Below are 13,183 nucleotides of genomic sequence, written 5' to 3' on the forward strand. Positions count from 1 at the left end.
TCCCACTCTGTTACTGTCTTTGGCACCTCTTTTGCATCCCCAATCAGATACATGAATTCAATGTAAGAAGACTGAGAGGAATTTTTTTTACTACTTTTCATTTATTTTTTTGCTTACCAGAAACCTTCAGAAGGGATGAATGATGTTCCACAAAGCTGAAAGCCCTCTTAGACCCCACAGAATTTGCTGGCGAGACTGATTGGCTGTGTCTGGAATATTAGATTGTCCTGTCTCTAGTTGCCTTTTTATTTGGAAGGGGAATGAATGGTATTTGTAATATGCAAATGTGTACTGCAAAGGTAGCCTGGCCAGGGTTGTATTTTATAGTTGTCTCTCTGGTTACCTTCCCCTAGTTCTTGTAGAGCTCAGGGATCCAGAGATTGTTCTAGAGACTGTGAGCCTGTTTTCCACCCTTGCCCCTTTCTTTCCCTCCCTAGTGGGGATTCCTGTTATGGTATAAATGTCATAGTTAGGCAGATGAGCCTACAGGTTGGTGACATGAGCTATTATGTAGCCCTGGTACCTCAAACTCCTAGTGATCCTCCTGTCTGAGCATTCTGAAAACTGGGAGTTATATTTCATAGGACCATTCTCATTTTCTTGTGGCTGGAGAGTGGGTTCAGGGAGGGTGTCGTATCTTGCGTACTCAGTTAAGGAGCTATGTTACTCCACATAAGAATGGCGATGGCTGGGCTGGAGAGATGGCTCAGTGGTTAAGGACACTGACTCTTCTTCCAGGGGTCCTGAGTTCAATTCCCAGCCACCACATAGTGACTCACAACCATGTGTAATGAGATCCGATGCCCTCTTCGGATTTGTCTGAAGACAGCTACAGTGTACTCACGTTTGTTTTTTTTTTTTTTTTTTTTTTTTCTTTTCTTTTTTAGGAGCTGGGGACTGAACCTAGGGCCTTGCGCTTGCTAGGCAAGCGCTCTACCACTGAGCTAAATCCCCAACCCCTGACAGTGTACTCACGTAAATAAAATAAATAAATACATTGAGAGAGAGAGAGAGAGAGAGAGAGAGAGAGAGAGAGAGAGAGAGAGAGAGTTGTCTCTCTGATTCTTCCTTGTTAGTTCTGGGCATCAAATTCAGATTGTCAGACTTGTCACCAAACACCTTTATGGGCTGAGCGATCACGTGGGCCTAAGTTTTATTTACTCTCTGTTGTTTATTCTAAGCGGTCAGTGGCCATGGAGTGCGGGTCAATGACACAGCTCAGCTGCTGTCCTCAGCATTCCGCAGTGTTCTTTTCAGAGACCGTATTAAGAATAGAGCTTATGATAGCTTTCCTACAGCTTAATAGGCAGGCTTGGACAAAGGCTAGGACACGCCCAAGCGTGGCTGTGGGCTTCTTAAGAGAAAGTTACAATGAAGTTCTTTACAATAGTGACAATATAAGTTTGGTGACTTCTAAAGTTCCATTTTAAAGCAGACGTAAGGAGGAACCCAGATGAGACCATAGGTTGGTCCTCCATGTGTGTCGGGTGGGATTGCAAACCTGCATCACTAGTTAATCCTTGCAGATCTTCACCGTCAAGCCCGCCTGTTTTTCTAAGTTCTAACGTGAAAAGGGGGAACCTTCCCTCTCCCCTCTATTTCTTTCTTTAGATACTAACCAAAATCCTTAATGTGGTTGGTCTGATACTCTAGGCTTTTCCACTGTTTTCCTTGAAGAACCCCACACATCGCACAGCTGCTTATGAAACCCCATCGCTGTCCCTGACTCAAAGGCATGACATTGTTCTTCGTCCTCTCTCCTGGCAGCCCGAGGATTTAAAAAGGCCTGCCCTATTGCTCCACGTTAATGAAAGGTCCTCTAGAGCTCCAAAAGCAAACAAAAACCTAAGTCATGAGGTACAGAGGAAGTTGTTTTGTTTTTGCTGTAAATAAAAGTTTATAATCCTGATTGTGAGAATCCCAGAAATTTTCAGGTTTAAATCTTGGAGAGGACTAAGGTCCTAAGCTGTGGCGCTCAGGGCTTCAGCGGGGGAGGGGGGCTTGCTATTTTAACATTTTTTTAGTTGAAATAAATATTAAAAGGAATATTGCTTGTCTGTAGGTGCCCTTCACAGCAAATGTTAATTGTGCTGGGATTTTTGACTTTTTGTTGATGAAAGCCTTCAGCCAGACTCTGGAATGAGGGGTTTCTTTCCATTCCCATGGCCCCTTGATCACCTATAAATAGCTGTGTCCTAGAGCCAGTCAGTGTGTGTGTGTGTGTGTGTGTGTGTGTGTGTGTGTGTGTGTGTGTGTGTGTGTAAGGGAAGCTGGCCTGGAAGTCCCCTCCCTCCCTTTTTCTCTTTTTTCCTCCTACCCTTCTTCCTTCTCTCCCTCCCTTTCTTCCTTCCTTTTTTTTTTTTTTTTGGTTCTTTTTTTCGGAGCTGGGGACCGAACCTAGGGACTTGCGCTTCCTAGTCTTCCTTCCTTTTTGAGGTAGGGTCTTATGTAGTCCAGGCTGGCCTTAAAATAGATTTGTAGCCAAGGACGACCTAGAACTTGTAATCCTTCTGTCTACTCCACCTTCCCAGAAGTTCACCTCCATACCTGCTTTGTTTGGTGCCAAAGGTCGATACTGCAGATCGATACCGTGGCTTTATAAACACTCTGATCTGCATCCTGCACGCAGCACACCATTTAGCCAGGATATTTCTATACAACTGTCTGGCCTCCAACTTGCAATCTTCCTGTCTCAGCCTCCCAAGTAGTAGGATCATAGGCAGGCATCACCAACGCCCAGCCTTGCACCTGAGTTTTTGTGGTCATGGTGCAGGGAATCTAAAGTCACAGAAGGAAGTCTGTTTCCTTTATTTTCCATCACTGGACAATTAGATCTCATTGTCAGTGAAAACTGATGGGTGGATTACAGCTCTCACACTATGGAGCCTGTGCTAATAAATGCAACAGTTGTTCATACTCTGGTGGTGAATGACCTTTAAATGCAACCATTTATGGAAGCCTTCCCGTGGGGAACGATTTAACTTCCAAATGATGTTCAGGAGTACTTATCATTTAAATATGCTTCCTTCCGTCAATACAGAATAACAAACACTGTTAGATTTCTGATGTTGATTCAGACGGTAGGAAATCTGCTGAATAAATTAGAGTGCGTTTGATTTATATTGACCAAAATTTTTTACACTGCTATGTTACAGGTCAAGGTGACATACATTTAAATGCACCGTAGAGCAGAGGTCACAGCTGACTGACAGGAGTGCTTACACTGTTTTTAATTGACTTTTAAATATTATTGTTAAATTGTTTCTCAAGAGCCAATCATTCATTCGACATGGGATTGAAGTTTACTTAGGATGTTAACGGAGACCTTATTTTAGAAGTCAATAATCTTGATCATTGCCCTAAAAACTATGGGAGTACGTTACGACTTTATTTTAGCTACTAATTTGTATCAGAGACTGGGTGCATTAGGCCTTTTCCTTTGATTGTTTTAAGAACCCTTCTAAGAGAACATGGACAAAACCCAAAGTAATAGACAGTTACTACAGGAAGTACTTCTGAGGCAAGACTGTTTTCTTAGTGCTCTTGAGATTTTTCATTGATGCTGTTATATGTATAGGAAGGAGATTTCTCCACAGGGGAAGGGTGCAGGGGGACGTTCCCCAGCCCTTCCTGAGTGGTCTGGAAGCTCCCGTAGCCTTTGCTCAGCCCTCTGGGAGAGTTTCTCCATGTGGGCTCTCAGTGCGTTGGCATCGCAACACAAAGCCTTTTGTTTGCACCCTTCAGGTTTTCATTTTTGCCCCATGGAATAAATAGCGTTTGCAGAACCCACGGGTGAGTATGCAACTGTACAAAAGCCTTTATTTTTAACCATGGGGACTTTTTTTTTTTTTTTTTTTAGCCAGACATGGTGTTACATGCCTCTAAGCCTGGACTTCTTAGCTGAGATCCTGTCACCAAACAAACAAAACTAAATCCCAAACCAGCCAAGCAAATAAATACAAACAGGAAAAGGCAAAGCAAAGGGGGCTTGAGCATTGGATCAGTACTTAGTACTCTTGAGAGGGCATAAGTGTGGTTCCTGCCTATAGCATCAGCTCCAGGGGACTGAAGCCTTCTTCTGGCCTCATGGGAACACTGGCATACTTCACACACACACACACACACACACACACACACACACACACACCCCTACACTAAAAATTATAAAAACAAATTAAAACAAAACAAAAACTCGTTGATTTTAACCAAACAGTGTGCCTTGCGGCTTGGGGTAAGAAGGCTGACTTGGGTCTTGCATCCTGAGGAGATGCTTGCCCTCAGAAGTCAGCACAAAGTCCCTCCTTCAGAGCAAACAGGGTGGGGCAGTTCTTTAAAGTAGGAACCCTACTGTGGCTCCTTGGTCTGTAGCCTTGTGCCCACATTTAATGTGACCAGATGGCATCATCTATTCCCTGATGGCAGAAGTGACCGTGTTGAATGTTCACAAGGGAGAAGCGGAAGCAGAGAGAGTGGCAATGAAAGTGGAGTGAGAAGCATTCACGGGCAGAGCCAGAGGGGTGGGAGTCTCTGAGTCTGAGGCCTGGTCTGTAGAGTGGATTCCAGAACAGCCAGGGATACACAGAGAAACCCTGTCTCAGAAAAGTAACAATAAAAAGAGAAGAAAGTGCTGGGAGAGAATGAATGACATCGTGGTGTGCCTGCGGGATGAGTCACACACTGGTGACTGGGAGGCGGAGAGGGGGGGCAGAGCTCTGCAGTGCAGTCAGATGCAGAAGGAGGTGGGGGGCAGGGAGCCAAGTGGAAAAAGTTTTGGTTGTCAGCACCGAGTAGGCTCAGTGAAAGGAGGAGGGGTGTGCTGGCTAGTGTTGCTGATTGTTGTATTGTTTGTTGCCAGCTCCACAGGAGCCAGGGATGCCTGGAAAGGGGAACCAGGATTGGGAAAATGCCTCCAACAGAGCACTAACAGGCAAGTCTCTGGGGCATTGGAACCCAGCTCCCCAGGAGCAGTGCAGTCCCTGGCCGTGTGCTCTTGGATCCAAGAAGAGGAAAGCCATGGAGAGCAGGCCAGTAAACAGCATTCCTCCATAGCCTCTGCTTTAGCCCCTACCTCCAGGGTCTAGCCTCGACCTCCTGAAATAAACTCTTTTCTCTCCATGTTGCTTTTGGTTATGGTGATCACAGCAACAGAACCAAACTAGGACAGGGAGGGGTTCGTTGTGTAAGGGTCTGAAAATCACTGAAGGAAGACCTCAGAGCCAGAGAATGCAAAGACAAGGAGTGTTTATTCTACAGAAACACTGGCATCCTGGGGTCAGCCATTCTTTGAACTGGCAACCCCAGATAAAGGCATGCAGGCCTTCTTAGAGGGAACCGGGGGAACTCTCTAGAAGGATTAGATAATCTAAATTTTCGTTAGTGGGTGCTAGGGGGTTACAGGTGATCAGTGGTCTACATTCCTAGGTCACGAACGGTCAACCATGTGATGAAATAGGCAGTCTAGTGCAGATGGCCCATTCTGAGATATTTCCCCATTTCTGTGGTTGCCCCCAGGCTGTTCTTTGGGAGGGGTTTTTATGATCTTGTTTTTGATTTTATGGCCTGTTCCCAGAGCTGGTGTCCTATGAACTAGTTTCAGGGACATAAGGTCTGTTCCGGAATCTGGTACCTTAAGGCCTTTTTTGAAATCAGGCCTGGTTCTCAAAATGGAGACAAATGAGATCCTTAAATGGGGACAAATGGGGTTTATATTGTCCTTTCAGTTGCCACTGCGATGGTTGCCACTGCTGTAGAGGTAGATCTCCATCAATAGGGCTAGGGCCTTTCAGTGCTAAAGCAGCCACTGATCAAGTGCATATCCATAGCTGTACTCAGAGCCAGCCAGAAAGGTTACAAACTGGCGATGCCTTGCTCTCCTGTGAGAGTTCAGGAGCTCTGGGGGTGGATTAAGAATCAGACGCCCTACCTCCTACTCCTCCTGCTCCTCCTGCTCCCCCTGCTGAAGACTGAACCTAAAACCTTGTCTATGCTGGACATACAGCCTGCAACCGAACTGCACACCCAGCCCAGAAGGAGGCTTTTTCTTTTGTTGCCAGGGTCTCCATGGTTAGCTCTGGCTGCTCTGGAACTTCCTACGTAGACTCAGAGATCAGCTTGGCTTTGTCTGCCAAGCCCTGTGATTACAGGCATGGGCCACAGGCCTGGCAGAGAGGGTTTTTAAATGGTCCCTCCTGGGATTCTGATGAGTAGCCAGGTGAAAGCTACTGCAATAAAGTGTCCCCAGACCCACATATGATCTCTGAGGATATTATTAAGGTTTGAGACAATGGCATAGAGCATGAGGCTATGAGGAGAGTTCAAAACAGCTCCCCAAATGGTTTTCTAGGTTCTGCCTGGGCCGTAGGTGATTTTAATCTATAGTTAAGCCTGCACACTGTTGGATGAGTGACTTACCCGGTATTTTTGTTGCTGCGATAAGCACCCCGAGAGAAGAAAGGGTTTATTTAATCTTACAGGTTACAACCTGTCATCTAGGGAAGCTAATGCAGGAACTCAGGAGCTTGAACCAGAAACCACAGAGGAACTCTGCTTGTTGGCTTGCTTCTAAGCTCAGGTTTCCTACCAGCCTAGGTCTGTCTGTCCAGAGATGATGCCACCCACAGTGGCCTCTTGTATTAACTTAGTGACCAAGGAAATGTCCCACAGATCGCCCATAGGCGAGTCTGATGGAAGCACGTCTTAGTTCTGCCCAAGTTGACAACCAAGATGAGCCTTCCGCCATTTTGGAAAGGTGCTCTCCATTTCGTACTAGGGTAGCATGAAGGAGAAATACCAGCTTCATTTGAAAGATCTAGTGGGCCAGTCACATTCTGATTCAGCAGAAGTGCTTTCTGTACTGGCTTATAGACACACCAACCTCTGACCCCTGCTTAGCCTATTTGAGGAACTTCTTAAGGCTATGTGAAGAAGCCCCAGGCCAGAGCCACTTGGTTCCACATTCCAGCCTGCTCACTTGTAAGGGAACTTGTGAAAGTCATCTATTCTCCCAGAGTCACATTTCCCTAAAACGCCTACCCCAGCCTTATCACAGGCTCAAGTATAAACTCTACACCCATAGTAAGAACTTGTAATGTGGGAACAACTATTACTCATTACTAACGCTGCTAATTATATACTCATAATTATATATAGTGCACATTTCTGACAGTTGGGGTTCCGATGATATCACATATGTTACCTCCCTTTCATCGTATATTAGGATTTTTTCTTATCTTTGAAATAATTTGGCATTCACCACTTAAATGAGAAACAATTCTCTTTTATTTTAAAGACGAGCTCCCACGCTAGGGTGGCGTAGCCACGGCGGGTCCTACCCTTTCTGCCCGTGTCTGCTCCTGCCCCAGCTTACCATACTGGCCTTGGCTGAAGCTCAGCCCCACTCTCTGCCCTGAGGGAATGTGTAAGAGGCCCAGGACTCTGCATCCATCTTTGATGCTCTCTTGGGTTCTTGGAATGGTCACACACTTGTAGTGTTAGGACAGTGACACACTCCATTTGACATTGGAGGAGATCAAGGACAAAGTGCTAAATGTCTAGAAACTCTATGACTAGGTTGACCAAGAAAAGCGCTCAGTGAATTCTTGTTTTATGAAGGACCTAGGGTCAGGTGGTTTGGGCCAACCGGAGTTTATTTTGGCTATGGGAGACAGCGTGGGGTTGAAATTCCTGATGGGGGTGCAGAGAAATTAATGTATCCACAAGAAACTGCAGAATACATTGCACGTAAGAAGAATGTGTATGAGTAATGTGTCAGCCTTCTTCCTCACCAAGTGGAATTCCAGTTTGGAGCAAGTTGGGAAGGTAAAAAAGCTCATGAGGCAGGGCCCTCATGAGCTGATGGGAAGGGGAAACAGTTGCTTTGACCTGTTGCCCTCTTGTATTCTGCCCAGCAACCATCCATTTCATGATTGGGTCAACCCCAGTGATGAAAAGTGATGTCACACGAAAACTGGCAGCAGCTGGCTGGTTGGACAGAGAAGATACTCCAAAGTGCTTCCCGAGGATACACAGACACACACATGCACACGCACACATGCACGTGCACGCACGCACATGCTCACAAGTTCATAGCCAGTATTGGTTCTGTCAGACTGTTCTGCACATCTGATCCACTACCGTTCTTGGAATCCCGGTGCGACCATATGTCTGCGAGTCTGCTTAGCAGATCCTTGGGCCGAATAGGGAACAGCAATATTTGCAGCCTGTTCTTAGGACAGCAGCCAACCACAGAACACAGCGAGGCTTTGAGAGAGGAAGGAACTGGGCTCCCATTCCCTTTTCTCATCCACCGTATTCGTCGGACCCCTCACCAATGGACTACCACTTCTTCAAGCCTCTTGACAACTTTTTGCAGAGAAAATGCTTCTGGCAGCACAGGATGCAGAAAATGCCTTCCAAGAGTTAGTTGATTCCGGAAGCCTAGATTTTCATGGTAGAAGAACAAACTTACTTCTTGTTACCAAAAAGGCAATGATTATAATAGTTCCTACGTTGATGTTTAAACCTAGTTACAGTGATTCAGACCACAGTCTGGAAATGCCTTTCTTTCCTTTTGCACCAGCCTCCTTTCCTGCTGGAACCTGGCAGTGGGACAGGGCCAGTGCTCATTCACACCCATTCTTGTGTTTCACTCTAATCAGATCTTGACTCCTGACTCACTGCTGTGAGGTTCCGCCAGGCTCGGATGAGGTCAGCTTGGGTGAAGTTTTTTTTTTTTTCCCCAAAAGCTATTTTTGCAGTCAGAGTTTGTTTTTCTTGAGTTCCGGCTCTAGAAAATTTCTGTGCAACTTTTCCCTCAGTGACCTAGAGGATTCTGAGCGCCTGGGTGGGGAAGCCAGCAGTCTGATCGGAAGTGTAGCACTGGCTTCTGAATGAGCTGCTGTGAGCATGCAGTCCATCTGGGTGCTTGGGGAGGCCCGAAGAAGGCCGAGTTGGGAAAGCCAGGCAGAAGCTGTAAGTTGGCAGAGGCTGAGGACTAGGTAAAGTCGCAGAGATGAGGCATGTAAGGCGCAGTTTTATAGGTATCTAGAAACAGAGCATCCGTCTAGCAGGTGCACTCTCTGGGGTCAATGCCAGCACCGTGCCTTGCTCCAAAGTCATCAGCACCAATATTTATTTAGACTTGTTTTTCAACCAATGATTTTTTAAGGCCTTTGGGCATTGTACTGACCTTTTAGAGATGCTGTCACATTAGGGTTTTGTTTCTTTTTTAAAAGTTTTAAGGTTTACTGATCTGGATGAATGACTTCTCTGAGTATATGTGTGTTTACTATGTGTGTGTGTTTGGTGTCTGCAGAGGTAAGAAGAACTTCGGATCCCCTGGAACTGGCATTTCAGATGGCTGTGAGCCGTCACGTGAGTGCCAGGAACTGAGCTCAGGTTCTCTGAAAGAGCAACCAGTGTTCTTAACCACCGAGCCATCTCTCTGACCCAGGGTGTTTGGGTTTTTTTCCCCCCTCTTTCTCTAAGACTCTTAGTAAATACCCAGCAGACTCTTAAGGGAGTCTACCCATTTGTGAAATAGTATACAGTAGAGGCATTGTTAAACAACAATCCACTGACCTCTTATTGTTGTGTGGAGAGGGAAACCTATACAGTCATATTCTTAAATACAAATTGGGACAGTTTATCGTTAAGAAGGGCTAACAAGGAGGCTGAGGACATAGCTTTGCTGGTAGAGTGCTGGTCTAGCATGAACAAAGTCCTGCTTTTGATTCTTACTTAGCACCACATAACCAGGTATAGTGGTGCACGCCTTTAACCTTGGCATTTGAAAGATGGTGGCCAGAGGGTCAGAAAGTTGAAGGTCATTCTTGGATTAGCATAGTGAGCTCAGTGCTAATCCAGGCTAAATTATATATCATGTCTTACAGGAAGGAAGGTAGGAAGGAAGGAAAAAAAGAAAAGAGAAGGGGCTGGGGATTTAGCTCAGTGGTAGAGCACTTACCTAGGAAGCGCAAGGCCCTGGGTTCGGTCCCCAGCTCCGAAAAAAAGAACCAAAAAAAAAAAAAAAAAAGAAAAGAAAAGAGAAGATGAAATAATCTTTGGAATGTGCCTGGCAGAGGTGCAGTTAGTTCAGTGTCAGCAGATAGTGCCATGGCGGTCTCTGCTTCCACAAGCATGGCTTAGTTCCTTCCCTGAAGGCCCTGGGCTAGGATACAGCCGGACAGGTATGTGGGTTACAGAGAGGCAGCAGGTAAGGTGTCTGGGGTGAGCGCTCTTCACACCAGGTGGCCTTGTGGAGGTAGAGAGGGGTTGGAGTGGAGGTGTGAAGAAGAGGTAGCTTTGGATGCTCACTAAGGTATGGTGTGTTTACTTGCTCTGATTTTGGACCAAACAACCCTGAAGCCAGCACTTGTGATAAGAAAGAAATAGCATTAATAAATTTAGCTCACTTGATAAATTTGACTTTTGGGGAAGGTATTCTATGAGAAAAAGTTAGCAGCATAGTTGAAGAGTGAGCTTGGCAAGTCATGAGACTTCCTGGGGAGGCTCTTGGTCCTCCCTTCACCAGTCACCTGTTGAATGGTGACCGTTGACTCTAATGGCCTGAGCCTACAGATAATAGTGACCAATAGAGACCGTTTAATCAAATGAAATAATATTACTCCAAATACCTACTTGCAGTTGGTTCTGTAACAGCATTGTGTCTACAAACTTAAAGTATTTGTTGTTTTGAGCCAGAGTCACATGAAGCCCAAGCTAGCCTTGAACTTGAAGTCCTTCTGTGTCAGCCTCTTGAAGGATCCCAGGTAGGCACCACCACTCAGGGATATATTGATTTAGTGTCATAAACCCAAAAAAATCCCTTTTCTCCCTTCACTACCAAAGCTGAACAGCAACAAAAATAAAGGTTTTTGTTTTGTTTTTGTTTTTTTGGTAAACATCAGATAGTTTCAGAATGGCAAAGGGATTTGGGGTACACAAAGTTGAAGTTTGATCTAAGTTTATTTTATCCATGAACACTTTAAACAGTCTAGTGTGTATCCAGTTGAGAGCACTAAAGCTCATTCATTAGTGATGTAGTTTCAACTAAGCGTGTGTGCACACGAGTGTGCCTGTGCGTGCAGTGTTACATTATTTAATTATGCAGGGTTTGCCTAGGTTACCCTTTCTTAGACCACCCTGGTCCAGTCAAGGAACCTCTGACCGTATAATGGTTTCTTCTAGAGCTATAAACTTCCTTCTCGTTGGACATTTTTTTTTTTTCCTGTTTTTTTCTGTTTTTGTTCGTTTTGAGACAGGGTTTTTTTTTTACTGTAACTCTGACTGTCCTAGACCCCTCTTTGTAGACCAGGCCAGCCTTGAACTCAGAGGTCAGCCTGCTTTTGCCTCCTGAGTGCTGGGATTAAATGCATGTGCCACCCCGCCTAGCTGTTTAAATTTTTATTAACCGTTCTTTCTCTCTCCCTGCTCCCCACCCCGCCCTCCCTCCCCGCTGTTGTTAAAGGGCTTGACTATGTAGCCTAAGCTAGTCCTAAACTTTCTATTCTCCTGTTTCAGCCTTAGTGCCAGGATTACAGATGTGCTACCATGACCAACCTTATATTTTGAAAGTTCTTTTGTCTTTGTCTGTTTTAATATTTACTTATTTGGGCACCTTGTTTGTAGGACAGAGGACAACTTTATGGAGTTGGTTGTCCCTTTTCACCTTACCTTGTGAGCCATCTTGCTAGTTCTGGGTGTTGTTTTTATTTAATTATTGTTTTTGTTCCAAACAGGCTCTTGCTATGTATCCCTGGCTGTCCTAGAATCTATCATGTAGATGAGGGCAGCCTCAAATTCACAGAGATCTCTTGCCTCTGCCTTTTGGATGTTGACAAGGCATGTGTGCCACCATGCCTGGCCCTGGAGCATTTTTTTTTAATACAACATTTGCTTTGTGTTAGAAGCATATATTTAACATTGTAAAATAGTTAATTTTAAAATGAGTAGCTACATAAAATATACACGAGGGTTATTAAAGATCACTGTTTAACTTGGGTTCTTATTCACACTCAGTGGAAGAAAACCTTTATTATAATGTCACATAATCAACAATGCAGTGACAGAGGTAAGCATTTCAGTGCCTGCTTGGTGCCAACTCAAGGCAGGTAGCACTGCCAGACATGGGTAAGTCCAGCTCTGTGCAGATGGTCTCGTGTCCGTGGAGCAGTGATGAATGTTTTGTGGTCATAAATTGGGTTGAACGGGTACTTTGGCTTATTCGTTTAAGGTGCTGGCGTTGAACGTCAGCTCACAGGCAAGGATGGAGGTTTTGAGAATGAGCTGGGAAGGACAGCAGTCCTGGGAGACTTCCAAGGGCAAACGCCATAGTTGGAATGCTCGGCGGCAGGCTTCCGCTAAGTGGATGGAAAGGATCGGGCTTTGTGAATAGTGAACCCCCAGGAAATATAGAACAATACAAGTGAACTGTGTCTGGTGGAGACACAGGATTCAGGAGCTCCATGGTGAGTAAGTCAGAGCCACAGTGTGAGGTGTTGGAAGAGAGCTGCCTGGGTTATATGAGCTCTTGGAAGACATAGCATCAGCCAGTGATGGAGGTGCCCTGTTCATTCCAGCTCCCAGGGGAGGGGAGAGGGTGAGAGCACTTTCTAGGAGAGAGAGAAAATGAGTTATATAGAGGAGAGAAGGCCCTGTCACAGGCTCTATGAGCACCATCGGTAGGACCACTGTGGGCCCTTCTGGGAGTTGGGCAGACATGGTGTTAAGGGGTGGGACCAGAACCGCTGAGATCTGAGGGCTTTGTGTAAAATTGTAGACCTATGGGAAATGTTCTAGCAGCATAGTGACTTGGCCTTGATGATGACATGGTGCTTGGGCTTCCTGTGACATTCTAAAGGCAGCTAGATGGGCAGAGCTGAGGGACTTTACTGTGGCGGTCCAGCAAGATGCTCTGGACTAGGGCAGCAGTGTGGGGTGGACTCAGGAGATGCTGAGGAGGACATCAGTGTGCAGTGATGCACGCCTGTGTTCCCTGCACAGCGGAGAGCAAGGCAGAAGACTGTGACTCACAGCCCACCCTGGGCAGCAAAGGGAGACCTTGGGCTACATAGCAAGACCATGTTCTATGACCCACCTCCACCTTCCCCCAAAACCCCTAATATCAGCCCACAAAACTCTCTACATTGGTAGTTAAAAAAAAGAAGAAAAGTACTTTTCTGAT

The 13,183-nt window shown here is 45.6% G+C and overlaps 1 protein-coding gene across 6 annotated transcripts in view; it reads left to right on the forward strand.

Moving 5' to 3' along the window:
• Positions 1-13,183, forward strand: part of Snx24 (sorting nexin 24) — a 154,549-nt gene that overhangs the window by 18,890 nt on the left and 122,476 nt on the right. The window contains exon 2 of one of the 6 annotated variants that reach the window (XM_063277479.1): positions 4,856-4,927. The exons of the other annotated variants lie outside the window; for them this stretch is intronic. The gene's annotated coding sequence lies outside the window, so the exon portion shown is untranslated. The remainder of the gene's footprint in view (positions 1-4,855; positions 4,928-13,183) is intronic. 6 annotated transcript variants of the gene reach the window in all.

Source organism: Rattus norvegicus, chromosome 18, assembly GCF_036323735.1.
Source record: "Rattus norvegicus strain BN/NHsdMcwi chromosome 18, GRCr8, whole genome shotgun sequence".
Taxonomy (NCBI): Eukaryota; Metazoa; Chordata; class Mammalia; order Rodentia; family Muridae; genus Rattus; species Rattus norvegicus.